The sequence below is a fragment of the Mesoplodon densirostris genome, chromosome 12, assembly GCF_025265405.1.
Source record: "Mesoplodon densirostris isolate mMesDen1 chromosome 12, mMesDen1 primary haplotype, whole genome shotgun sequence".
NCBI lineage: Eukaryota > Metazoa > Chordata > Mammalia > Artiodactyla > Ziphiidae > Mesoplodon > Mesoplodon densirostris.
In genome coordinates this window covers 80,929,918-80,954,793 of record NC_082672.1, presented here as the reverse complement: position 1 = coordinate 80,954,793, position 24,876 = coordinate 80,929,918, and the positions used below count along the sequence as shown (strand labels likewise).

Sequence of the window (24,876 nt, the reverse complement as noted above, 5' to 3'; positions counted from 1 at the left end):
GCAAACGTTATACAAGATTCTTAGCCTAACTCTGTAGAATGTGCTCTGATATTTTCTGTCTTATTCTGTTTGAAGTTTAATACAGATTACTGTTTTTAAAAAGTTTGTCACAGTAAGTTGGTCCCAAGACCCATGATTGAAGCATGATGCATACTTGGGAAATGACTATTTTAAGCTACATTGTTAGGCAAGCTGTCTTCCACGAAGTATATTCCTTCACTTCCATTCCTGGAGACATCTGTGTGGCATCAAGTATTCCACACAGTACACAGACTGGACTGTTTATATGTATATACCTGTATGTGTATGTGTATATATATATATGTATATATATATATATATATATATATATATATATATATATATATATATATATATATATGTTACAGTTGAGCTAGCTTAGACCTGTCACATCACATTACAAGTTCTAAACCATACCTTGCAAATATTCAGATTTATCCATGCCCCAGTTTTGCTTGATCTCTCCCAGGTCATATGTATGAGAGTTGCTATTACTCTTTATTTATAACTGCTGGACTTCGGGCAACTACATATGTTGAGGCAAAGCATTTCCCCAAGAACATTCACACTTAATATGACTGAGGTTTCCTCCGCTCCCCATCAGTCCAAACCCCTCTCTCTCAAACTGCTACAAACAGAAATGGTTCCATGTTCTGTATAGAGCACCATGACAGCCAGTGATTCTCCAGAGAAAGGAAGCCTTCGTTTTGTTGATGAGAACTAAGAAAATTGTCCCAGGCCTAAGAGTCATTGGCTCTTACACTAAAAGAAAAACTCGTGGGAAATGTCTAAACAGAGGTATCTGTGTATCTAAGCTCATTTGCTGGATGTGAGTTTCCCCAGGATCAGAGAACACACATGTTATTGTCAGTTAAGGCAGTTAGCGTGATGCTCCACATCTATGATAACTATGGGGAACTGGGGCTCCCTGGAAACTGCATCCAATAAGTGAAGTCCAAGCACTTCAGTGTTTGAAGTACTGGGCTTTCATTATATTTTCCTTTTAACATCAACAGCTTTTGAGCAGAACTTTAATGATTACTTTAAAAATTCTGAAATCCCTTTCCTGCTTTGTCAACTGACACTTTTTTCTATTTTAATTCTCATAATTAAAGCAAACATAGTTGCACTAGCACATAAAGTAGTTTAGAATCTGAAACCCTTCCCAGTTTAAAGGCCAGCTAATTTCAGTTCAGAGAGGATATTGTGATATTTTATTTAATGCATGCAGGAATATCTGATCAATTTATTGAAGAGCTGTTTGACCCATTCCAAAACACTGAGCAGACAGGGAGTGCATGAATAAATATTTATTGTGAGAACCACCAAGTCAAACATATTTAAATTATATATATATATATATATATATATATATATATATATATATGAAAGAGAAAGCCAAGCTAAAGAAAAAGCTTCCCTATAAATGTATAATGATACACAACATGTTTTAGTTTGGGTGCTGGCAAACTTTATGGTAAAAGACCAGTTTGTAAACATTTCAGACTTTGTGGGCCAGGCAATATTGGTTGGCAACTACTCAGCTGCACTGCTGTAGCAGGAAAGTAGCATAGACAATATGTAACTTGTAAGCATGGCTGTGTTCCAATAAAACTTTATTCACAAAAAAAGATGGTTGGCCAGATTTAGCCCATGCACCTGGTTGTCAACTCCTGATTTAGTATATGATTTATACTAAGGCATAACAGCTTGAAAATCAAAGTCTTTCTGACTTTTAAAAATTCACACATAAAGGACTTTCATCCATCCTATAGGGTCCAATCAAAAGGCATCTGTTTCAGGAAACCTTTGTATAATATATTTGTGCAGGGCACTGAGCACTGAGATGAAACCTTTCTCTAATGCAATCTCATAGCGTTTCCTCTGGTCCCTCACAGGCTACTTAATATTATTTCTACAATATATTATTACTGTTTCTGTACATGACACTTCTCTTCTACCAAACAGTAAATAGTGTTAGAAATGCACAGTTCAGCAAGCTAATAAAAACATACATCCCCTTAGTAGTAGTCAATACATCTTTGTTGAATGGAAAAGTCATATATATATATAAATATATTTTTTAGTCCGTCTTGAGATAAAACAAAAACAAATGCGTTTATACTGAAGACTAAATATCCTGGAAAATCTTACTGCCAAAAATGCTAGAAATGCTGGATAAAATATTTAAAAGGATAACTTTTAATTCATGTTTGAGCTGAGGAGAGAGTATGGAGTTCCTCAAAGGAGAAATATGAAACGGGAGCAGTAATTCCGAGATGACATAGCTCTGAAGCTGACGGCTGCCCTGGGGACATGGATGGAGGCTCTGTGAGCAAGAACTTCAGTTTTAACTTTTGTACATGTGACTGAAAATAAAAATTCCAGTTAGGCAGTCACCAAAAATAATTGAAGTAGAGTGTATAACATCCAAATCGGGAGATAGAAAAACACGGAATGAGAAAAAAGTCAATCCAAAGAAGATAAGAATTGAAACAAACAAACACAGACAATTAGAAATAGAGCATGTGATGGCAGAAACAATCCAACATATCAGGAGTCACAGTAAGTGTAATGGACTACAGCATTATGAAAAGACAAAGTTCATCATATTAGACTTAAAATATTCAGTTAAATGAGGTTAAGAAGAGAAATACCCAAACTCTAAAAGCACAGAATGTTTTAAATAAAAAGATGGAAAAAATGTATACCAAGGAAAGAGTAACAATAACAAAACAGCAACAAGAGCAAAACAAAACTGGTGTAATATGTAAGGCACAAAGCATTACTTGAGATAAAGAGAGTGTTACTGTTAAAAAGTGTTCATTTCCTGTTGTATGTGACAATTCTAAACTTGATTGCGTATAATAACATATAAAGCCAAAAAGTTGATAAAACTATTAGGACAGAGAAATCTACCATCAGAGTAGGATATTTTTACACACCTCTCTCTGTGTGGTTGACAGATCAGACAGATCAAAAATAAATAATGATAGGGAGATTTGAACAACACAATGAACAAGTTTCTATATGTATATGTATACATCTGTCCAGTAAACTAAACTTGTTTTAACTTGTTGAGTGCAGTAAACATACAGAACAATAAATGTACTCAACAAATAAATATTTTTTCATGGAGATATGAAATTTTTCCAGCTGTGGGCCTCAAAAGTAATAGAAATATTTTATTTCTTAAGCTTCATGGTGAATGTATGATGTATGTTTTGTTTTATTGCTTTATGCTTTACATATATGTTACATAATACTCCTGTATGTATGAAATATTTTATATTATAAAGAAGGAAAAATTTAGTTCTACCTCATTAGGTATCTCATTGGCTAACAAATGACTGCTATTAAAGAAGTGAAAAAGTGAATGTATTTGACAGCATTAAAATCCACAGAAGAGTTGACCATTTATACAACCTAATTTTAAGAAGAAATGCATATGTTTAACCACATAATAACTTTATGAAGTAGACAGTATTATTATTCCCATTTTAGTGAAACTAATTTTGTTTGGGGCTTTGCTTTATTTTCTACCTGAATATATCATTCTAACTTTGCATACTTTAGTCAAAGAATGATATTAGGGTATTCTCTAACACCATATAAAAAATAAACTCAAAATGGTTTAGAGACCTAAGTGTAAGACCAGATACTATAAAACACCTAGAGGAGGGCCTCCCTGGTGGCGCAGTGGTTGAGGGTCCGCCTGCCGATGCAGGGGATACGGGTTCGTGCCCCGGTCCGGGAGGATCCCATATGCCGCGGAGCGGCTGGGCCCGTGAGCCATGGCCGCTGGGCCTGCGCATCCGGAGCCTGTGCTCCGCAACGGGAGAGGCCACAACAGTGAGAGGCCCACATACCGCAAAAAAAAAAAAGAAAAAAGAAAAAAAAAACACCTAGAGGAAAACGTAGGCAGAACACTCTTTGACATAAATCAAAGCATTATTTTTTTGGATCTATCTCCTAAAGTAAAGGAAATAAAAGCAAAAATAAACAAATGGGACCCAATTATACTTAAAAGCTTTTGCAAAGCAAAGGAAACCATCGACAAAATGCAAAGATAACCTACTGAATGGGAGAAAATATTTGCAAATGATATGACTGATAGGGGGTTAATATCTAACATATATAAACAGCTAATACAACTCAACTACCAAAACAACCCGATTAAACAATGGGCAGAAGAACTGAATAGACATTTTTTTCCAAAGAAAACATACAGGTGGCCAACAGGTACACAAAAAGTTCTCAACATCACTAATCATCAGGGAAATGCAAATCAAAACCACAATGAGATATCACCTCGCACCTGTCAGAATGGCCATGATCAAAAAGAACACAAATAACAAATGCTGGAGAGGGTGTGGAGAAAAGGGAACCCTTGTACCCTTTTGGTGGGAATGTAAATTGGTTCAGACACTGTGGAAAACAGTGTGGAGGTTTCTCAAAAAACTAAAAAATAGAGCTATCATATGATCTGGCAATGCCACTTCTGGCTATATATCTGAAAAAAAACAAAAAAAACCCCACTAATTTGAAAAGATACATGCACCTCAGTGTTCATAGCAGCATTATTTACAGTTGCCAAGACATGGAAGCAAGCTATGCATCCATCAACAGATGAATGGATAAAGAAGATGTGGCATATATACAATGGAATATTACTCAGCCATAAAAAAGAAAGAAATTTTGCAATTTGCAGCAACATGGATGGACTTGGAGGACATTATGCTAAGCAAAATAAATCAGACAGGGAATTCCCTGGTGGTCCAGTGGTTAGGGCTCGGCACTGTCACTGCCAGGGCCTGGGTTTAATCCCTGGTAATGGAACTAAGATCCTGCAAGCTGCATGGTGTGACCAATAAAATAAAGTAAAATAAGTCGGACAGATAAAGTCAAATACTGTATGATACCACTTGTATGTGGAATGTAAGAAATACTACAAACTAGTGAATATAACATAAAAGAAGCAGACTCACAGTTAGAGAACAAATTAATGGTTACCACTGGGGATGGGGGAGGGGAAATACAGGGGAGGGGGAGTAAGAAGTATGAACTCCTGGGTGTAAGATGGGCTGCAAGGATGTACTGTACAACACGGGGAATATAGCCAATATTTAGTAAGAACTGTAAATGGAGTATAATCTTTAAAAATTGTATAAAAATAAAAAAAATTAAAAATAAATGCATAAATAATTTCACATACTTCAGATCTTTTATTGAGCTCACAGAAAGCATGAGAATAAATGCAGATTCAACTTGCAAATGAAAGTGTTTTTGGACTCAGGAAAGCGCTACACGGGGAGGAAATCTCCATTTTCGATCGTGGCTAATTGACGGTATGTGAACAAAGCTGACTATGGAAAAGCAAAAGGTCTGCCGATGAGCTCAGTCATGATGCTTCTACAGATGCTATAGTTCCACTCAATTCTACTTCCCCTCATTTCTCAGCTCCTTTATGGTATTTATTCCCAAAATTGACTTCAAGCGACTATGCCCTTCTGAAAGACTCAAAAAGCTATTTTGGTGACTTGGGAACCCAGTGATGGTCCACTAAGTGCTGGTACAACTTAGACTGTGGGATCTCCCAGGGCATGCTAGGTGCATGGGAAGCAATGACTCTTTCCCCAGAGGCCACAGCAAGAGGGTTGGTGAGATGAGGCTTCTTGATTGGGGTCTGAGAGTGAGGTCTCTGGTTCTCACTTTCTCCATAGGATGCCTTAGAGGGGCGTTCTCTTCCAGTCTCAACAAAAGTGGGGAAAAATCCAGCCCACAGAGTAGTTCCTAAGGACGAGAGCCACCAGGGGACAGAGCTCTCCTCGCAGAAGTATGTACCTAAGTGCCTCCCCGCACAGGCATCACTCAGACCTGGCCAGGACTCATACCCACCTGGATGCCACGTCTTGGTGGCCTGGATGCATCTATACCCTTTTCTTGTGTGTATTTAAAATTCTTTCTTGGTTCCAGCAATGGGCCATGCTCATATGACTGGTTTGGATATCACCACAGGGAGCAGAATGAAAGAAGCAAGATTGTGCTGTTTCTCAGCACAGAACTCATGTTACATCCTCACACCTCTTTCTTCCTGGGCTTCTTCCTCTACCTATAGACAGGACTCCCTTATTCTGCAATGAAAGAAAAAGCCCAACCCAAGTCCCCATCAACCTCTCTGACTTATTTCCCAGTGTACTCCTCCTTTTTACCAGCAGAAATTATGAAAGAAAAGCAGGAGGGAAGGCAGGGAGGGAGGGAGGAGCGGCCTTCATGACTCCCACTTCTTCAAAATCTACTTATTTCATAACCCTGTGTGGTGCTCTACTAAACTATCTCTTAAAAAAACAACCTTCAGGGGGCTTCCCTGGTGGCGCAGTGGTTGAGAGTCTGCCTGCCAATGCAGGGGACACGGGTTCGTGCCCCAGTCCGGGAGGATCCCACATGCCGCGGAGAGGCTGGGCCCATGAGCCATGGCCACTGGGCCTGCGCATCCGGAGCCTGTGCTCTGCAACGGGAGAGGCCACAGCAGTGCGAGGCCCGTGTACCACAAAAAAAGAAGAGGAAAAAAAAAAAAAAAACCAACCTTCATGCCCTTTTCTCAATCTGTATTCCCCTCACATCACTCTGATATCACTCACTGTCAAGATGTTGTCCTCATAATAAAATTTGCTTTTGGAATCAGGATGCTGGTACTGAAACCATAAATAGTATATTTATTTCTTGTATCTGTTGTTTTAATGCTTTAATCCATATCAAATATGTGACAGTGTTCTATTATGAATAATGCATGGAAATTCATATTTGACTATATGGTATTACAGTAAATGAAGGACTGCAAATGTAGAATCTTTTTGTGATATTTATTTGTACATTTCAATTTTAGAATTAACAAGATATTCTTATTGATCAGCAAGGTTGACAAAATATATGATCACAAATCTGATTTAAATTTTCTACAAAGAAAATTTAGAATTGCATTCTAAAATATGCAATGCTATCAGAAGAAGAGCATTGATATAGAAACCTTGGTTTTTTCCATGGATGTGATTTTTTCCATTGTTTCACTATGTAACAATCATTGTATTATTTTAATATCTGTGTAATCAATTCAAGAAACTCCACGATTCCAGTTGTAAACAAGTTGTTTGGGTGGTTAATGGCACATATTTGAAGGAAATAAAGATGGATGCCTATAAAACTAAATATCATTCTCTATACATCTAAAATATAAATATCATCCTGGGAATTCCCTGGTGGTCCAGTGGTTAGGACTCTGTGCTCTCACTACCAAGGGTGCTGGTTCAATCCCTGGTCAGGGAACAAAGATCCTGCAAGCCACTTGGTGTAGCCAAAACAAATTTCAAAAAAAAAAAAAAAGAATATATATATATATATATATATATATATATATAATCCTATAATGCAAAATAAATCATTTAAGCGGGAAGTTATTAATAACGTCCTTACCAGTTAATGTGTATTTGTTGATCACTTACTATAAATAGGGCACACAGATAGATGCCGAGTGACTGGTGTTGGGGGAGTGAAGAGGAATCTCTGTTAATTGACACGGTGCCTCATTTACTTCTGTTTTGTGTTTCTCCTTCCTCCATCCCCAAAGTGGTCAGAAGCTAGAGGACCAAAATCCCACCTTTCTTCCCGAATCTCCTTGCTGAAGTCTAGGCTACATTTTTCTGCAGTAGGAGGGGATGGGAACCAGGGCTTTGAAGTTTCAAAAGCCCAAGTTACAGGTCCCGAAGGAAGGTGAGGACTTTCTCCAAGAGGAAGGGAGGGGCAGAGACCAGAGCAGTTCGCATGTAGCACCTGAGGTGGAGAACTGCTTTGGGACATACATACAAGGGTACTGAGAAAAGCAAGCATGGTCTATATTTCCTTTCCCAACCTTGGCACAGAACACATACAACAAGGCACGATCAAAGGCCCATGCCAATAGTGATGGGGAGGTTAAAGCCAGGAGAGTTCTTCTGAGAAGGCTGGATCACTTAAGTGCCTCCAAAGACCTGAGGGATGTACAGGAGGGGGCCCTGACAGTGACTAAAATTAAACATTGGCTAGCCTGATACCTTGGAGGCTTGTTTTAGAAATTTTTGACGTCAAACTCTATTGTTGAAAAACTCACACTAACCTCATCTCTAAAGCACACTTCTTGACTCCAAGGTATGTACACTGTGCTTAGAAGGTAAGTTATATGTAAACATAAATTAGCAGTTTACGGCAACATACATAAAGAACGGAAAGACATTGTTCTCTACAAAATAATAATTCTGGGTGAAAGGATCAGGGAGATTTATTTGGCTTAGCTGGTCAAAAACATTTTCCTAGATGAGTTGGAACTTGAACTGTTCTCTGAAATAATAAAAATCTGGCTCATGGTGGTATTAATACAAGTACTTAAGCAAAGAAATAGGAAAGCATGCTAAGATAATAGTAAAATAATTATGAATGCACCCAAATATCTCAGAAATGTAGTTGAAACCAAATCACCTTTTAGAGTCTTTGTGTATCCGCAAACAAGCACCCACTGTGTATGTTCTAGTGAATGACAGCCTGACAATTATACATAACTGACCATGAAGTCAAAACACAGGTGCAGTTAAAAAATGGCTTCTTGGTCCCAAAACACAATTGTCCCCTTTTTTGTGAAACTGTCTCTTTGATTCTACTCTGTAACAGAGGGGCAGTAAAATTCCAGTGCACTCCAGTGGTGACTAATTTTTTTAAAAAATGATGCTTGGAAAGAATGGTCCCTTGTGTCAGAATTGAGTTGAAAATAAAAAACATCCCAGCCTTTTAAGCAAAAAAGTTAAGTAACAGAATTTGGTGCTAGAAAACTGTTGGAAGGGGATAGAAGTGGGTTCTGGGTCTGATCTCCAGGAATGATCTCCAAAACAAAAGCATAAAACCAGCTACTGAAAGTTCCCCAGCCAGGAAGCTGTAAGAACAGGGGTCCCGGGCCGCACAGCGGGAGGTGAGTGGTGGGTGAGCGAGTGAAACTTCATCTGCCGCTCTCCATCGCTCGCCTTACTGCCTGAACCATTCCCCACCTCCGTCCGTGGAAAAACTGTCTTCCATGAAACCAGTCCCTTGTGCCAAAAAGGTTGGGGACCGCTGCTGTAGAATCAGAAAGCCAGTGTCCAAATGGCTGGAGCCCCACCTCCTCGGCTGAGATGCTCTTGTCTGGACTCCACCCCCACAGTCACACTGAGCCGCTAAAGAGACCAGCAAGATCAACGCCCAGATGCCGCGTGACCCTCCTTTTACTCAGGTTCAGTTCAAGTCTCAGCCCCGTACATTGGACTAGGGGATCCTAAATCACATCAAGGATTCCAGCTGCAAGAGAATCCACGGAATTTAGTTGTTAGGTTTCTGGCTTCTTCATAACACTCCCTGGAAGGAGTCTGGAACAGAGGTTGTGAGGGTCAGTCTTCCACTTTATTTACATTCCTCTGATTTAGGTCAAATTTCTTAATTCCTTCCACTGCACCTGAAGTGAGCAATAGCTGAGTCTAGGAATTCTCATTCACCTTCATTCATTCTCTCTCTCTCTCTCTCTCTCTCCCTCTCTCCCTCTCCCTCTCTCCCCAAACACTAAGCACCCCTAATGCCCACAATAGGAAGCATTTAGCCTCCATCAGGAAATTTCTTTTGATAGATGCTGTCCCCTAAGAAACTCACATACACATATATGTATTTGTGTCTGTACAGCCCTTTTCATCTAGTAAACAAATTGCAAGACCACAAATCAAGGTAAACTTCAGACTCAGATACAAGACACACATACAATCAAACAAACACACACAAAAAACCTTCCCTCTGTGCTGATGAGATGCACAGACCAATCTACCACCTGTGATGAAGACCTTCATTATTCTTAGTTTGCATTATTTCATCGACTTTTTAACTAGGCTCTGGCCAATGAGTTCCCTCACTCTGGTTCATCTTTCATACTGTCTAATAAACTGAACAAATCACGTCAATTGGCTGCTAAAATATCATTTCTAAGGTAATCCATTCCTTATCCTGGGATCCAAGGTGATTCTCCTTGCTCCCAATTATCTACCAGCATCTCTCACAAACCCTTCTCATATACCTTAGACCTACCATTGCATCAGATTTTCTCCCTAGTTACCAAACACAGTAGAATCTTACAAACAGCTATTCAACAAACATTTATTGAGCTCCAACTGTACAACAGGCACTGTTTGAGTCCCTGGGGGTACAAAGAAAACAACATAAAACAACATAAGAAGATATGAGTTTCACTTAATTTATTACTTTATTTAAGGCTTTTTGATAAATGGTTTTTTTGGTAACGATAAATGATTCAGATAAATTATTCAGATAAATGATTCAGAAAATGGTTCTTTTCTTTGGTATATGGAGATCATCCTCCCTACATTAGAGTTTATTTTTTTCTCTTCAAAGCCTAAGGTACACTGTTGGTAGGAATGTAAATTGGTGTAGCCACTGTGGAAAACAGTAAGGAGGTTTCCCAAAAAACTAAAAATAAAGCTACCACATGATCCAGCAATCTCACTCCTCAGTATACATACCTGAAAAATACAAAAACACCACTAATTTGAAAAGATACACACACCCCACTGTTCATAGCAGCATTATTGAGAATAGCCAAGATATGGAAGCAACCTTAGTCCATCAAGAGATGAATGGATAAATAAGAAGTAATATATATCACATCTATCTATCTATCTATCTATCACTTATCTATTTAATGGAATATTAGTCATAAAAAAGAATGAAATTCTGTCATTTGCAACCAGGAAGACGGACCTAGGGAATATTATCCTTAATGAAATAAGTCAGACAAAGACAAATACTGTATGATATAACTTATATGTGGAATTAAAAAAATAAAACAAATTAATGGATATAACAAAACAGAAAGAGGCTCACAGTTATAGAGAACAAATTAGTAGTTACCAGTGGGAAGAGGAATGGGGGAGGGTCAAGATAGGAACAGGAGACTAAGAGATACAACCTACTATGTATAAAATTAATAAACTACAAGGATATATTGTGAAGCACAGGGAAATATAGCCACTATTTGGTAATAACTTTAAATGGAGTATAATCTATAAAAATATTGAATCACTATGCTGTTGGCCTGAAATATCATATAAATAAACATAAATATAGTATTGTAAATCAACTATACTTCAATTAGAAAAAGACATCATGCTGAAATCTGAAAAAAAATTGTAATGTAATTTGATCATGAAAATAAAACTTGATTTATTTTAACAAAATGTAAACTTCTAGACTCTATTCACAAAATTAAGAAAGGTTTATGATTTGCTATTATTCTTGACTAAATTAAGCATTTTTTTGTTACTTAGAGGAACAACTAGTCTTGGTTAAAATGTGTAAGTGTATTTTTGCAACGTTTTCAGACTATATTAAACATATATAATGTAACAAGCTTTTTACAGGTGTTTGGCATATGTATTTCCTTTCTTCAAAAGGAAATGATTACAACTGCAAATTCATATAATTCAAGAGAGATTACTTTCACAGCAGTGTATTTTCCTTCCAGCCGTGAACTGCCTTTTGCAACTTGAACCCCTAACAAGTATTATAAACCTTTAATTTATCAATAACTTAATCTAAATTTACTTAGGTTAATTTTTCACTGATCTGTAGGACTACAATATACTAATTCTCTATATGACCGTGTTAGCTTTCTTTTGATACAAGTTCGAATTATCCTACATTTCACCTTTGTTTTCTTTTTCAACCCTTGTGAATGGTTCCTGACATTTAAGAAATCCAGGTGTAGAGAATTCCCTGGCGGTCCAGTGGTTAGGACTCCAGGCTTTCATTGCAGAGGGCCCTGGTTCTATCCCTGGCCGGGGAACTAAGATCCCCCCAGACACGTGGCACACCCCTCCTAAAGAAAGAAATCCGGCTGTACAGATTTGAACCAAGCCCCTTGCTTCTTTGCTAGGACTTGGGGTTCACAACTTTGGAATCATTTGAACCCCATTCTCAGAGTGAGAAAAGATAAAGGAAAGATTCCAAAACCTGGTTTTAAATGGAAATATTGAGATTTAGGAAAATAGAGACACACGAGGGACTTTGAAGATCTCTGGGCACAAGGATCTCATTTTATAAATGGGAAAACCTAGGCCCATACTTTAAGTTACTTACATAAGGTCGTAAAACTGGTTTGTGAATAATTAGGTCCTGTATTTCCAACTTTCCACTATACCTTCCTATCTTCAGATGCTTATTTGAATATGGCTGAAGGAATGGAAAGTTACTGATTTGTGAGGGACGTTTCCTTGGTGTTCTCAAGCATAGTAGGTATCAAAATTATCTAATGGGCTTATGAAAGTGCACCTTCACCTCAGGTGCTTCTGAGTCAGTAGGTGTGGGATAAATCCCAGGATTTATCCTGCCTTTAACCTGCCTTTTAAATTGTCAACTCAGGTAATCCTGGTGTAGATTATCTGAGGACTATAATATAGTAGAGATCCTACATTAAGGTTAAATTAGAAAATGAAGGCATTTTTTATACATCCTTCATCCTTCATATTACTTGTTAAAAATAATCTTCATCACATAATTAAATTTTAATTATAAATGCAAAATTTGGAGGACTGCTTGTGTGAAGATATGCTGAAAATGTAACTATTATGTTATATAATTTAATGTGATATCCACCATTGTTTAAAACTTACAATTCTATGAATCACAGATATATACATGTTAGGATTTGTAGGTTTTAAAAATTATCATAGGAGGGGTTGCAGGGAGAGAGGGTTGAATAGGTGGATCCCAGAGGATTTTTAGGGCAGTCAAACTACTCTGCATGATATTATAGTGGTGGAGACATCTCATTATACATCTGGTCAAACCCATAGGATGAACAGCACCAAGGGTGAACCCTAAGGTAAACTGCGGACTCTGGGTGATACTGATGTGTCATTGTAGGGCATCACTTGAAACAGATGCACCTGGCGGGGATGGGGGATGTTGACAATGGGGGAGGAGTCTGTGCATGCGTGGAGGCAGGAGGTACACGGGAAATCTCTGCACCTTCCCCTAGATTTTGCTGTCAGCCTAGAAGTGCTCTACAAAATAAAGTCTGTAAAAAACTTTACTCTCAAAGAAAGGTTGTAATAATATATACATACAATGAATCTATAATACATGCATATATATATATATATATATATATATATATATATATATAATACTATACCTATTCTAAACATTTCAGTAATTCAGAAATTTACCCCAGATATTGTTGAGTAATTTAAAATATTACTACAGGTGAAAAAAATATTTTTCAGTTTGTGTTTAAGACCATACTGAGTCTTGAAAATGAGTATACTTTTGACTTATTGCAAATGTCCAGCAGATGGCACTAAAGATTTTTATTTTTATCAATACATTTAATTCTTAGTTGTTGAAACTGTTTTTCTTGAAAATATTGAATGTGTTAAAATCAAACCAGACCAATCAGCAGGAGGTATAACTTATTAGAAAAAAAAATGTGTTTTCAGAGATAGCTGGAAAAGAACAAAAGAGAAATGTATAAAGTGTCGCAATTTCTGCTCTTTTGTGGAGGACCCTCATTCCACATGCCCTTACAGAAATTATGCATTAAGGGTTTTGTCGTATATTTTTCTTCCTTGTTTGTTTTGTTTTGTTTTGTTTGTTTGTCCTCCATTTAGCACTGTTAAAGATGTAGTTCACCCAATCAGCATCCCACAGGGTTCTGAAAGCACAGAGAGATGACACTTAGGAGAAATAAGAGCAGAGCTGATGATTAGCTGTGAGTGTTTTATAGCTTGTTACTTCAGTCAAGCATTTATTTTTAATTCCGTTTTCACTTTACCACAGGAGACCACTCCTGAGTAAGCATCAAGTGAGCATCTCAGGACACAGACGCCCCCTCGCACATGTTAAAATTTGTGTTCCACTTCATCTCCTAAGAAACACCCTCCCTGTGGCTCCTGCATATTGAGTGCCTGCGTGTGTAGAAGCTTGTGTCTTAGGGCTTAGAACTATTCCTTCTAAATGATGGGATAATATCGCTGCTTTCTAACATTTGAGATATACCAGAGGCCTAAACCTGAAAACTGTGCCCAAGAGAGAATCATTTTTATACTTTGATAAACAAGCTACTCATTTAGCCACTGGGGGAAGCACATAATTTCGTCTGAAATCTTTTTCAGCATTTTAAAAAATGTTCACTGCTAATTCACCCAAACAGAAAAAGAGAAAGGAGATCCTAAAATCTGATATTTTAAAAAGGACTATTATCATTAAGGCTATTGGAACTGAGAGGTGTAGATTATCTGGATCACAAGCATCCTCTACACTCTGAAATGGTGACTGGATGAATGATACATAGAAAACTCCTAACATGTCAAAAGTCATTTTCCCTTTGGCTTTTAATGTCTGATAAATTTATGCACACTGAATTTATCCTTCTTATTAGTGAGTAACCAAGTTTTGCTGTTTGTTCTTTTGAATGATAAAATATGATCATCTGGGATATGGTGGCTAAGGGGAACTTTTTAATGTAACTTGGACATATACTACCTTATACGTGTAATATGCGATCAGAATAATTCCTTTAAAATGTTAATGGCTCCACAAAGCTCTGTAAGCTTCTTTGTTTCCTAGAAACAAAAGAGCCACAGAAATAAGTGAGACAGGCAACATGCTCTAATTTGCAGACACCTAATGAGTGCCTCTGTGAACAAGTCCTCCCAATGGTCAAGGTTAGAGGTTACCCAGCCCAGCTATCAGGTCTCTATTTGGCCACCAGTAACTCTCCTGCCTTGTCTGGTCAGACATTTAGTCTCATCCCTAGAAAGGGTGTGATGAAGTCATGCCAACCCTCCTCTGGGTCTGGAAGGGAAATGGATTACCTGCTTTTTGCCCCAGGAAGTGAGGACACCAACATATTTCTCTGGTTTTGAATTTCGCACACATGGGTGTGGGCCAATACTTGAGAAAACAGCAGAGACAGAGCCCAGGTTTCCTGGGGCCATATTCCTGGGTGCAAATCTTTCCTGGGCTCGTTCTTGTATCAACTCTGGGGCCTGGCAAATTATTTAACAGTCTAAGACCTCACATTTTCATCTATGAAATGGGGTTGATAATGCCTACCTACTTATGAAATGGGGTTGATAATGCCTACGTACTTATGAGGTTGTGAGGATTAAAACAGCTAATACGTGTAGAGTACTTACGGAAGTATAGACACTAGTAAGTACTCCATAAAATACTGGCTCTTTTTATAAAGTACAGAGAAAATAGTGAACACAAATCAGATAAAGCATCTGTTTTTGTTCTGTGACATCTAACATTATTTTTTAATGGATTACAATATGTAAGTAGGATTTAGAATAATAAAATAAAGTAACTAGGTTGAGTTCAGATTTTTAAAAGCAGCACCAGCAAATACCCTAGTTTTAGAGCCTAAATTCAATATCTGAGGACAAAGACATTTATTCCAAAAAGGCTTCCTTTTTTCCATTTTTTAAAAGCAGGGAAATATCAATACAAGCTTCCCGGATTCTACTTGCACAGTATACTAAATTAGTCAGCTATCATTAGGTACCGTATTTTCTAAGCCATTCTGGAGTGCATTTCAAGACAAGTGACAAGATGTAATTTCCTCCCCATTATATTTGCTAATGGTGACATCTGTTTTCATCCTTTAATTAAAATACATTGTTAATATGCATTTAAGATTTAATGATTGTCTAAATAATATAACAGGTGTTGTAAATAACTTAAGTTCTTTTTTACCCATGAAAGGGAAATCAAAAAGTAGATCGTTCACATGGTTTTGCAAATGTAGAAGCTAAAATTCCAGAGAACATCAGAATAATTTTTAATTTATCCAAATGTATATTGACTCTGTATCTTTCCCCTGTGACCTAGAATCCTGACCACAATTTAATCAACTCCAGACATCTTCTACCCTCACCAGCCACTGCCTAGGAATAATCAAGTTTATTTTAAAACTTACCATCTTATGTTATATTTAGAGGCTAAAAATGTGTCATAATCAGCTTTCATTAATCACAGTACACACAAAGCTAGAAAGAGTCCATTTTACTCTTCATAATATTGCATTACCTATGAAAAACTTTGCATAATATCAAGGTACTTTAAATTTGAACTGCATTTAATTCAATAGAATGTGGACAGAAAATCTTGCAGTTTTTGTCACTGTGATCATCCATCAAATCAAGCATCATCTAACTTCAGCTCAACCATCTGGTCAATATTGCAGAGAATGCTTTGCTATACTTCAATGATGAGTAAAACCTTATTTTATACCTTTTTGGGTTATTTCTCTTGTATTTAATTTCCTCCGATGAGCATCCAAAATTTAAAACTGGGGTCCTATGCTCTCTGATGCAGTCAGTGGTTACTCAGTGGTTACCAAGTCCTATAGAACTGGAAATCAGTAAATATTTAGAGTTCAACTGACCTGGAAGCTATTCAGTGGAGTGGGCCAGAAAGTCACCTTGTCATTCTACAGAGGAATCCACTCCCTTTCCTTCTCTTTAAATTGTATTACTCTGGGGCCTCCCTGGTGGCGCAGTGGTTGGGAGTCCGCCTGCCGATGCAGGGGATACGGGTTCATGCCCCGGTCTGGGAGGATCCCATATGCCGCGGAGCGGCTGGGCCCGTGAGCCATGGCCGCTGGGCCTGCGCGTCCGGAGCCTGTGCTCCGCAGCGGGGGAGGCCACAACAGTGAGAGGCCCGCATACCGAAAAAAAAAAAAAAAAATTGTATTACTCTGTACTCCTCTTCGGGGTAAACTCAGAGGCATAACTGAAAATATTGTAGCTGTGCAGAGTGAAATTCATATTTTACCATCATCTGAGGTCTCTGAATGTTAAGTAACGTTGGTTACTGTTGATTCCCTGCTTCTTAAAGTATAGATGGGGAAGTCGGGGAAGGCTTGGCTGAGAGGATGGACATCGAGTGAGGAGGCAGGAGGTTAGGGGACATGTCCCAAAGGGCGGATGTGGTGGAGGGATGGCAGGGAACAGGCCTGAGGGGGAGGGAGCTGGTGTGGCTGGAGAGCCCTGGGTGGCAGAGGTGGGCTGGCCTGGGGCAGGCTGTGTCCATCTCCTGGGTCACCTAAGCAGCTGGCATTTCCTCTGGGTGAAGGGAAGACCCTGGAGGCACCAGACGATGGGATGTAGGTCTTCACAGCATCCTGGTGGCTCCTCTGTTCGTAATGAGGTCTCGGGATGATCTGGGTTAGAGGCATGGAGGTCTGGACCCCAGCTCGGATGCTGCTTCTCCCTTTCGTCTGGCTTCAAATATTCCCAGAGCCCATGTAGGGAGGCAGAGGGTTTTTTTTTTTTTTTTTTTTTTTGCTTTTTTAAAAAAATATATATTTATTTTATTTTTTATTGGGGTATAGTTGACTTACAACGTTGTGTTAGTTTCAGGTGTCCAGCAATGTGACTCAGTTTCATATATACACATATATATGTGTATATATATATATATATATATATATATATATATATATATATTCTTTTTTAGATTCTTTTACCTTATAGGTTATTACAAGATATTGAGAATAGTTTCCTGTGCTCTGTGCTATACAGCAGGTCTTTTTGGGTTATCTATTTTATATATAGGAGTGTGTTTTCTAAATAACTCTAAAAATAGAGTTACCATATAATCCAAGGATCCCACTCCTGGGCATATATCCAGAGGAAACTCTAATTCTAAAAAGACACATGCACCCTAATGTTTATTGCAGCACTGTTTACAGTAGCCAAGATATGGAAGCAACCTAAATGTCCATTGACAGGTGAATGGATGAAGATGTGGTACGTATATACAATGGAATATTACTCAGCCATAAAAGAGAACGAAATAATGCCATTTGCAGCAACACGGGTGGACCTACAGATTATCATACTAAGTGAAGTAAGTCAGACAGGGAAAGACAAATACCATGTGATATGTGAAATATCAAATATTGCTGATATGTGAAATCTTAAAAAAATGATACAAAGGCAGATTTTCATGGCCATAAATTTTTCTTTCAAAACTAGTTCTCGGGTTGCATCTTCTACTTCGTGTTGTACAGCTTTTCTCAGCATCGATGACAATTATTGCAGAATCACAAGTGAGGAGCCTTGAGCTTTCTGACGCTGAGTGACACCCAAGGAAATTGTCTCTGAAGGAATTCCCACATCCTCAGAAGGAGATGCAGAAGGATGATGATATATCATCTCGTGGTTAAAAACACCCAAACTGATTAGATGCCCCATTGGAATCAGGGGTGAAGTACCACCCAGCACCCTCTCCACCTGCCTTGTCAAAGCTGGCAATTACTGAGGCATCAAGGCAGGCCTGAACTGATACACTGACTCACTTTAGAATTATCAGAACTTTCATTTATTTTGTATGTTTTATTAATACTGGGTAGGCAATGTGACTACACAATAACCTCAAGTCTGGAAATGTCAGGTTAATACGGTCCCCTCAGCTCCCTTTCCCTTTTCTTGCTCCGGGGTCAAGCCCCATGGTCCCAACTTTCGTGTCCCTGGCAGGAATGACATTCCAGATTATACTAAATGGTTCTGAGAATGTAGGTTCTGTGTGGAAACAAAAGCAAAACAGTTCTAATTTTAAACATTTTTAAAAATATGCTTTTTGTCTGGTTTTTGTAATAGATTCCACCTTCCTTTGGGTTATTTATAGAAACTGAAACTGCAGTGTTCTGAGAAAGTTAACTTCCTCAAATACGTTAAATGCCTCAGTATGCACTGTGCGTGTGAGTGCACGTGCGTGTGTGGTCACCCGTGTTAGATAATCCAGGATATCACAGGCCTCAGGGACTTCATTTTAACGAGTTTGCCTTGTGCGATGCTGTAAATATTGATACAGGAGGAAGGAAGGGGAAATTGGTCCAGATGCCAAAGACATGCTTCTTCAAACAATCCCTTACATCAGCTTCTGTTTTGTTTTGGTTTTTGTTTGTTTCTTTTGTTGGTTTGGGTTTTGGTTTTATTTTGTTTTGTTCTGCTTTGGCTTTGGCTTCTCCTAAGTCTAGGAGTAAGCTAGAGGGAGGGTCTTAACCGACAGGCAGTGAACTAAATAAACCTGTCCCAACCCCCGAGCAGACACTAGTGAATCTTTACAGATGCCTGTGGTCCATCACAGACGAGCAGCTGAGGTCTCAGGTAGTGGCACCGGGGAAGCCATAGGGCCTCTGCCTCATGGGCTCTGGGCGTAGCTGCTCCCATCGCCACTGGTTTTACAAAACAGGTACCCTTGCCAACATGACGAGGACATTTTCCTCAGTAACTAGGCACTCTGCAAGATGGACAATACATGAGATACCAGGCAACGGAACTGGGAAAAGAGAGAGCAATCCAGCTCAGTGTGACTACAGGCAAAGAGGAAGGAAGCTTTTCATGTTAATTACTCACATCCAAAGCCCGGTGTGTACAGTATGTCTCCTGTCTAAAAATAATTTAAACAGCCTGGCTAGGAGCACCGCTCATTTGTCTCTGTGTGCACCTGCAGCTCACCTTTCCCTGGAATCTGTGTAAAATGACACTGCGAAGGCTGCTTTAACCACACCATCTCAGCTCCTCCAAGGGATCAGATCGCAGGCTTCATGTGTAAATACTCTTGGCTTTAACCATACATGAGTTATATATAGTTTTTAACAGATTGCTTTCAAAGCCCAGACGCTTCTGGTTTTCATTTGAGTTTTGAATACCCTCGTAGTAAACAGAAGGACAAGGGTATGAGACAAGTTTTATAAGTTCCAGCAAACGTGGCTATGAGCTAAGGTGAAGCCATCCTCATCCCTTAAACTCCTTCCTGAGTTTATGAGGCTGGGGCAGCATCTCCTGGGTAAGGGCAGGACCACCAGATCAGAGCCAGGGTTTGAGCAAAGTCTCTGCCAGAGATTTGGTGAGTGCTGTGAACAAGCGGTAGAGCCTGTCTGTAAAGGTAAAGTGAGGATACTGTAACCCCTCATGATTGCAGAGGAATAACCTAGTGTGTATGTGATGCACACGTGACCCTCAGTGAATCTGCAGCGCTTTCCCCACTTCCCCCTTTTTTATCAGGATGGTTGTTCCTTACTCTGTGTCCCTACAGGGAAGGGTAGGAGTGGGTGATGGAAGGACCAGTAAAGGAAGAAGACTTGGGTTTCAGATCCGGTTTTGCCTCTCCCAACAGGGCGGGAGGGGGGGGGCGGATTTCAGACACAGCCCTCAGCACCGCTGAGCCAGGCTTCTTTATCTCCATAGGAGTGATAAACTCGGACCATTTAGAGTCATCATTCAGCAATCTGTAAGCTCAGCAGATAATGAGTATCTACTACATGCCAGGTGGTATTAGAGGTGCTGGTGATCTAAACATAAACACAAGTACGTCTCTGTTTACGGGAAACCTGCATTCAACTGAGGGAGGCAAGTGTGCAAACACAGTAACAAAAGAACCTAGGATAAGGTATTATCAGGTAGCACCGTGGGCTCTGGTGATGAATAAAAGAGGATAAAGAACAGAGCCTGGGGTGGGCTGGGGCGTGGCTACAGAGACGGGATGGTGGGCTCAGGCAGGGGTCACAGACAAGGTCACAGTCAGAGGATGCCAGGAACACCTTCACAGCCATGGAGGCCTTTCTGTTTTCTCCTGACTGAGATGGGAGGCCACTGCAGGGCTCAGTGGCAAGCTGATATGGCGAAGCTGAGAACTGCAAGAGTCGTTCTGTTTATTGTGTGAAGAGGCCACCAGTCAGGAGAGCGACAAGCTGCGTGGTTCTTCGACTGGGTGCTTGTGGGGAGGAGGGTGAAGTCACACCGTGGATTTCCAAAGCCATCATTCCATTGTACACATGTGTCTTAGCACGTCCCAGGGCTCACTCCATCTTTAACCACTTGCTTTGCTCTGTAACACTAAGCAATTCCTTAACCTCCTCAAACCTTCAGTGTCAAGGACGTAATGTATGTGACTCCCCCAAATTCACATGGTGAAGCCCTAACTCCTGTGTGATGGTGTTTGGTGGTGGGTCCTTCAGGAAGTGGTGAGGTGTGGATGAGGTCATGAGGGTGGGGATTTCATGATGGGGTTAGTGCCCTCACAAGAAGGAGAAGAGGTCAGACCTGGGGACCCTCCACCATGTGAGGGCACAGTGAGAAGGCAGCCGTTTGCAGCCCAGAAAGAGGACCCTTAGGGGAACCAAATCAGCCAGCACCTTGAACTTGGACCTCCAGCCTCCAGAACTGTGAGGACTGAGCTCCTTTCACATCACCCACACAGCCTACAGAGTTTTGTTATGGCGGCCTGAGCTGACCTAGACACCGGGTGTCCTCACCTGTCAGTGGAGTGACAGCACCGTCCAGTCCATAGGATTTTTGTGGGGACTGCTTGGGAGAAGCTGAGTAAAGCCCACCACCTAGCCCACGTTGATGTGCTTAGTCGATTTCAGCAATGATTAGTGTGACTTCAAACTTCCTCAAGTTGTCACCAGTAATATAAGGGTCGATACCTGGGAATAATCCTTTTGAAAATTCTTAAAGTTTGCCCGTGAATATGTAACATGACAAGAAATGCAGGTCACATGCACCTGAACAAATGGGTTACACATTCACAAGAAACTCAGATGAGTGATTGTAAAAGTTTATCTGCAGTTACAACTTTGGTATAAGCAAAATTAATTGTAGTTTTTCAAATCACTGGTTATTTTTTCATAAAGAAATGTTTTACTTTTGTGCCTATTTGAGTGGATGTTTCAAAAGGCTGTCGAAGAGTAGCCTTCAAGGTAGAATTCTGTTGAAAAAATCCTTATTACTTTAAAAAAACTTACTCAGCATTATTGGATAGGTATAGACTTATAATTTGTTTGGACCTTGTACTATTTAGACACTCGAGGAAAGGATTGCTAGGGAATTTGTAGATCTAGGGCTTGTGAATATCCTGTTTTTATTCTTCTGTTATTAGTTAAGCAAAATAATAATTTTTAGCCTCATTAAGCATGAGATGACAGGATGAAATTCCTTCAGATCAGAGTCCGTATAGACATGAAAAATGAAATTCACCATCACCAGAACATGACATAAAGTAGCATCCCTTGTTCCAAAGGACAGTCTGAGTTTTCTCTCAAGATTATTCCTGAATGGGTGGACCTCACCCTTTGGAAGGATCCCCTCCCCTACACACACGGGCTTTTCCATTTTGAGAACACAGAGAGGGATTGATTTCAACCACACAGCATCCACTAAGCATCAAACTTGGTGTCTGCAGCATCAGTGATTCAGTGATGGTCAATCGCTTGTGTTATTTAGGCCCAGAAGTCAGTTTGCTCCTCGGAAAGTGCTCATTGGTCACACCCGGTAGCTATGGAAACTGCAGAAATTATACACACACTTTCATTTCCCCAGCTCAATCATCTTGGAGATGTTGACCTGCCATCAGACACAATGTTTCACTCTAATGATGATTTTTAACAATCATTTTGGTTTTGGTTTTGCCTAGATTTCACACAAAAGATACATTGACAAAATAAAAGTAACTATGAATGTCAGCTATGTAATGCAATCCATTTATGTGAATGAATGTTGCTCTGTAGGTACCTTTTTCCATGAATCTTTTTAGTAAACCTGCCTCTCTCTTACGGGGACAACATAAGAAACCACGGGAGAGTGTGTCACAGGAAGTGCCCCACTCTTTCCCAGCCAAGTACAGGACATGGGGTTCTGAACAATTTGGGGGTTATGGGCTTCATTGGCAACATATGGATCCCTTCTCAGGTTGATGTTTTTAAGTGTAGATCATAAAATAGGTAGAATTATAAAGGAAACAAATTATGTTGAAAAAATTATCCAAGTATTAAAAGAACACATTTAGAATGTAGTAATATGTGTGGTCACACTCTAAGTTCTTGGACACATAAAGAAGAATATCTACAAAAAATAAAAGATAGAATAGCATATACTGATGTTTATTTGATGCGTCAAAGCCATGGCCTGGAGGATGACTTCCACAGCCTCACAGAGTTGGCAGGTGAGGAGACCAGGAATCAGGGAGGAAGTGAGTTACAGAGGAAAAGGCAGAACCTCTGTGCCCACCAGTGAGTAGACCCTGGGTCCTGCATGCTGATGAGGGAAGCCGGTCCCTTTGGACAGTCATTTGACCTGGACCCCAGAGTTAACTCGCTTTCCTTTGTGAAATATAATACGGCATTTTCAATAGTGAGAAGCAATCAGATGCTCAACATTAAATGTCATGTGAAAGAAAAACAACCAGGAAATAAGTGTGCTATATGGCTCTGGATATCAAAACCCATCATTTGGTATGAGAAGTATTTTTATCTCTACTGAGCTTTTGGCTTGTCTTCTGAAATCATCTCAGAGGAAAATTCATGTTGCATTCAGTGTTTTTCTCTTTATTCTGCTAAGCAATGCAGCTCAGTTTGAACCTTCAAATATTTGTTCTGATTTCATTGAGATAAGTGTTTAGCTCTGGCAAGGATATGATTTGCATTTTATTTGTATGAAGAGCCAATACGGATTCACCCAACAAGAGACATTTAGAGTGACAAGAGCTGAAACACAAAGGATGAAATTTCCAGTTTAAATCTTGCAGGTGCTAAAAAACAAAAACAAAACCACAATGGAATGGATGACAAAACTACAAATGCTGCTCAAGAAAGGAGCATAGTCTTTAAAAGACACTGCTGAGTATTTCATAGTCAGGGCTCTAAATATCCTTCTGAAAGCCCCAGAAGATATTTCTCTATTGATTTTGCCCTCTCAAAGCTTACAAAACAATAAATAATGTTTTATGTTTCTTGAGGAACCAGCGAGTAACAAAAAATATGTTTAGCTTACCCCCTGGTCATGAGGGCTCTGTCTGCTCTATTCACCGATCCATCTCCAGCAGCTAGGACAATGCCAAAGTTCAATACGTATTTGTTCAGTGAGTGTTGGTGAGTTTTTTAAGCTGGAGGAAGCTTGTCCAAGAAATTTTCAGTGACTCGTCTTGTGGCTGAATCACCTAGGGATGAGGCTAATGTATAGAGAGGCATCGACATTGATTTTCCTGTTACTGGGCTGGGAGTTCTTTGAGGACAGGGATCGGTATTGTTCTCACCTTTGCAACCTCTTGTATTGCATTGCAGTTTCCCATACTAGGTGCTCCTTATGTGTTGAATGAATAATTGCTCCAAGACACATTTTTTTCTCCCCACCATCCATATCTCCTACTCTACCCTCCTTGACTGATATTTGCTCATGCTGGTCCCATCACCTATTGCCTCCGTGTTCTTACCACCACCTACTCAAATTAAAACCAATCTGTGAAGCTCTATTCAGAGCCCACTTCCTTCCTGAAATCTTCACTGACCTCATACTCTTTGAACGACCATGGAATTTCAGGCTACGCATCACCCATCCTGATGCTTGATGTGTTTATGTCTTATTTGCAAAGTTCCTTTGTCCCCCTTTGAATCCACATCATGGATTCCCTTTGTATCATTCACAATTATAAACAGAATGTTCTGCAAACAGTCAATGCACAAAGAATATCAAAACACATGCATGACAATTATTCTCTGGGACCCTTAGAGTTGAGAGAGATCTTACATGTCATTTAATCTAAATTTCCTTTTGATCCTCTGATCCCATCAACAACATCCTGACTCAATTCTTCCAGGCTCTGTCCACACCTTCCAGGGAGATAAAGGAATTACCTTCTGAAGCATATAATCCCATGTTTGAACAATAATCCGTATGAGTATTTATTTGTATTGAGCCTCAGTTGCCTGCATTCTTCTCCTCCATCACT

General features: G+C 39.5%; 1 protein-coding gene across 2 annotated transcripts in view; it reads right to left on the bottom strand.

The window, feature by feature from the left end:
- RIMS1 (regulating synaptic membrane exocytosis 1) overlaps positions 1-24,876 on the bottom strand; it is a 480,747-nt gene that overhangs the window by 277,026 nt on the left and 178,845 nt on the right. The window lies entirely within an intron of this gene.